General features: G+C 58.4%; 1 long non-coding RNA gene across 2 annotated transcripts; it reads right to left on the bottom strand.

Annotated features, from left to right (window-relative positions):
* Positions 1-284: 284 nt before the first annotated feature.
* On the bottom strand, positions 285-3081 carry LOC117798225. Of its 2 annotated transcripts, none has more exons than XR_004622863.1 (3): positions 3067-3081; positions 2020-2253; positions 285-1811 (listed from the first exon to the last, which is right to left on the bottom strand). It is a non-coding gene; the product is annotated as an uncharacterized LOC117798225 (long non-coding RNA). The 2 variants fall into 2 exon arrangements; XR_004622862.1 differs by lacking the exon at positions 3067-3081 and adding an exon at positions 2864-3017.
* Between the last annotated feature and the right edge of the window lie 1014 nt (positions 3082-4095).

Here is a 4095-nt window from a genome sequence, read left to right as displayed (position 1 = left end):
GGGATCCCTCCCGCCCATCCTCTGCTCGGCAGCCAGAGCTTCCCTCCAAGTGCCAGCCTGCCGTGCTCTTCCAGCCCGCTCACCCCAGGGCCTTTGCACACACCACTGCCTCTGTCAGGAATGCTCTCCCCCTTCTCCACCCGCCCGACATCTACTCAACTTAGAGGTCTCACTCAAACACCATCTCTTTTGGGGAGCCGACCTAGGTGCCCCAAGTGATTGGGGTGCTGTGTGTCTGGGTGAGGGGATCCCCTGCAGAATGTCTCCAAGGACCCCCTGGTGTGATTGTTGGGTCAACCGTGGCATCTTTGGTGTCTAGCACAGTGCTGGGCACACAGTAGATGTTCAGGAAACAGCATTTGCATGAACGAGTGTCTGAGTGGATCTGCCCACCTCAGGGACAGGTGTCTGCCCAGATGACCCCTCCCAGGTCTCTATTCCCCACCTGAGGTTAAGCAGAATCCCAGAGACTCAACCCTAAGCAGAATCCCAGAGGCTCGAGGAGGAGCTCTCTGAACGGCCCCTGTTCATCTCAGACAGGCTCCCACAAACCCAAGCCAGCGGCTCTTTGGGGCGCCGAGAACAGAGCACACACAGTGCCTGGGAAGCTGGAGGGAGCTCTGTGGGCAGCAGCCAGCCTCTTGCCAGGAAATGTCTGCCCCCAAGAACCCCAAGGGAAATGCAAAGCAGGGTCCTTCTGGGAAAGACCTGGGGACCCTTGGCAGGGCAGTAGCCCGCTCCTTTGCCTTCTGGGTTTTGCCCTAGTGGGGGAAGGGATAACCCATTGGCTGGCTCTACAGCTGGGCTCCAAGGCTCGCCCCTAGATCAGGACATGTTCATCCTTGCTGGGCGCAGGTGAGGTGCAATTCGAAAGCCTGGGGGCCCCCACCCCTTCACCCACCGAGGTCTACCTCCAGCAGCCGGGGATCCCCATCCAATCAATGGCAAGCCTGGCTTTGCCTTGTCTTGAAAAGAGTTTTGGTTCTTGAAAAGCCTGCCCCTGGGTGAGCCTCTCCCCCTCCCTCCTCCTCCACCCACCCCCCTGACCCCAAAGGAGCCGAGGGGTCGTGGGGTCGGAGATCAGAGTGAGGGCCGAGCCCATAGGGCTGGCTGGCCTCCTGGGCTGAGTCTTCAGGCTGGCGCGTCTGTAAATGCGAGGCTGTAAAACGGATGAGGTGTAAGTGACTGGTTGGAAAGGAACACCCAGGAGGGAGAAGTTAAATTCAGCCACTGAGTAACAAATACCTGCCTGTCCCCCTTGGGAAGTACCACAGAACCCTGGGGAACCAGCCCAGGCCCTGGGCGCTCCCTGCTGGCACCCTCCCCAGTCCCCCACTTGTCCTCTTTTCTGTTCTCTGACGGCAGGTTTCCGCAGTTTGAGCCTCCGCTCTGCCATCCATGTGGTCTCTCTATGCCTCACTTTTCCCATCTGTGAACTGGGGATAAGAGCAGCTACCGCAAAGATTGTAGTGAGGAGTAAATCAGCTAATGATAACAAATCAAAAGAAACAAAAACAAAACCACCCTCCGCCCACAGCCCTCAAGCTCTCTAGGACACACGGCCATTGCTCAGCACACGGCTCGCTTTCCTTGGGTTTTCTTCCAGGAGTGAGGTGTTATCTGCGGTACCGAGGGAAACACAGGCATGCATGTCCGCCTCTTCTCAAAGCAGCTTCTGTTGTTTCTTAAAATGAGCGTGAGGACAGGTGTGCAGACCCAGGTGTCAGCCCTGTGGCCCGGAGTTCCCCTTGCGGGGCCTCAGTGACTTCGTCTTAAAAACGCAGACAGGGTGGCGATTGCCCCGAGGGCTCCTGAAAGGCATGCGGAGGGTGTCACAAGGTGCCCAGGGCAGAGCCGGCCTTCCCAACCAGACCCTGGGGTCCCTTCGACTCCTGCGGCCACGGTGCTTTGGGATCCTTGTCGGCTATCATTGCTGTCATCTAGCCAAGGAAAGGGCCAGAAAGAAAGGTGCCAATCCCCCCTGGGCGAGCCCACTATTCCTTAGAAGGAAGAAAGTACCTCTTTCATCAGGGTCCCCAGGGGCCTGGGCCATCCTGGCTGTGGAGGCTGGGAGCCTGGAGACGTGGGGGCCGCAGCCGGCGTCTGCCCCGGGGCTTGGAGAGGACAGGCTCAGGGTGTCTTTGTGCAGCTGGACTTGGTGCTCCCGCAGCTGCGAAGGGACGCGTCAGCTGAGTGGGTGTTTGCTGTTCACACTCCAGAAACAAGCCTAGTCAGCCTGACCTGACCAGCTTTCTGGGGAAAAAGAAAACGAAACTCCTGTGTGTGGCCTCAGAAAACAAATTGAAAACAGAAGTGATGAGCGAGGGCCTCTGACTACATGTTGGTAGGAGGAAGCTGAGCTTGGCAAGACCAGAGCATACTCTGGAACCACCGAGCTTCCCCGACTTTCTAGGCGCCGCTGCTGCCCACTCTGATCCCCACACATAGGCTGAGGCCCCCGGGGTTGGCTGGGGCGCTGCGATCGTTTGCCCGTGTCAAAATGACAGCTGTTTTTAGTGAGCATCTGCTATGTGCTTTCCAATCCTGTGCGCCCTTCTGAGTCCCCTTCGGGGTAGGGGCTAGTACTGCTGTCTTTTCTCAGAGGGGAAACTGAGGCTTAGGATGATGGGGTCACTTGTCCAAGGCTGGGTTCTAACCCAGCCCACAATTTACTGGCTGTGTGACTTTGGGCAATTTCTTAAACATATTTGTTCCTCAGTTTCCTCATCTGTAAAATGGGGCTGATAAAAGTAACTACATCAGGAGGTCCTGGAGAGGATTAAAGGGGCTAATCCAGTTGAGCAGTCTGACCAGACCCCCTAGTGCCATCTCCAGCCATGAGCACAGCAGGGCACCCACATACCTGGAAAAGGGACCTATCACTTCCATCTAGTTTCAAGGGGCTCCTGACCCCCAAGTAGGTCAGGGCCACCGTTTTGGCCAGGTAATAGAAGGGCAACCGAGGCCTACAGTGGTGGAAGGCTCGGGGCCAGGCAGCCAGGAGGGTCACGAACTCAGCCCTGGAGGTCAGGGTCCCAGTTGCAGATGCCCGGGGAGAGTCTCGACCTTGGAGCGCTTTGCCCCAGCACTTCTGCGAAGGGAGGGGCTCGCACGTCTGGAGCAGTGTTTGCAGAGCGAACCCGGCAGTCCTGGCTCCCAGACCGCACCCAGGCCACTTAACAGCCCAGCCCTTGGGGGCGGGGCACGCGTCCCAGGTGAGGTCACGCGCATCCGCTGCCAGGTCCAACAGCTCAGTAGCAACAGGAAACCGCAATGGTGTTTGTTTCTCTTTTATGTAAAACCGAGAAAACGTGTTTCTCCCTATGAATTGTCAATATCAGTTTTAAGGGTAACGGGGGCTGTTGAGGGAGATTGTGGAGGCGCACTCAGGGAGGGGGCTCCGGCTGAGCCCCCCGCGGGACCCTCGGGGAGGCGGCGTGCCGGGACTGGCCACCAGGTGGCGCCCGCTCATCAACCTGGACCCCGGGGCGCTCGCTCATCAACCTGGACCCCAGGGCTCTGGCTGTCTCTCTAACGTGGGGGACCTCCAACCCATCACCACTCCCCAGGGAAACCCCTGACTCCATCTGGCCCCACCCCGGGCTTCTCCTCATTCTCCCTGGCCTCTCCTACTCAGGTTCCTTGACTCCTTCCCTGCATGCTGCCGACCTCTTCAGGCGGAGGCCTGAGGCCCTGGCTTTGACCCAGGTGCTTGGTAGGCTTACAGGTCAGGCTGACTCGGGCTTAATCCCGAGGGTCAGATTCACTTCTGGAAGGACCACTTGTGCTTCCGTGGTGGAGGCTGGCACCCTATGGCCTGTGTCTGTCTGGACAGTTTTGGCTGGCCCCTTTCCACCTCTCATGCGCGTCCTGCTGTGTCCCCATCCCCACCTTCCTGAAGCCATGTGGGGCTTGCACACTGGCTTTGGAGCCTGCAGCAGGAACCGCTATGTCCGGAAGGCCAAGCGCCCCTGGGGCATGCCACCTGGACAGGGATTCTGCCTTGCCTTCTTCTCCAGGCAGATCACAGCAGCAGCCCTGCCCCTCCCTAGCTGTGTGTCACTACCTCTCTGGGCCTTGGTTTCTTTAATTATA

The sequence above is a fragment of the Ailuropoda melanoleuca genome, unplaced genomic scaffold, assembly GCF_002007445.2.
Source record: "Ailuropoda melanoleuca isolate Jingjing unplaced genomic scaffold, ASM200744v2 unplaced-scaffold2896, whole genome shotgun sequence".
In the NCBI taxonomy this organism is placed as follows: Eukaryota; Metazoa; Chordata; class Mammalia; order Carnivora; family Ursidae; genus Ailuropoda; species Ailuropoda melanoleuca.
This window is presented reverse-complemented; position numbering and strand designations above follow the sequence as displayed.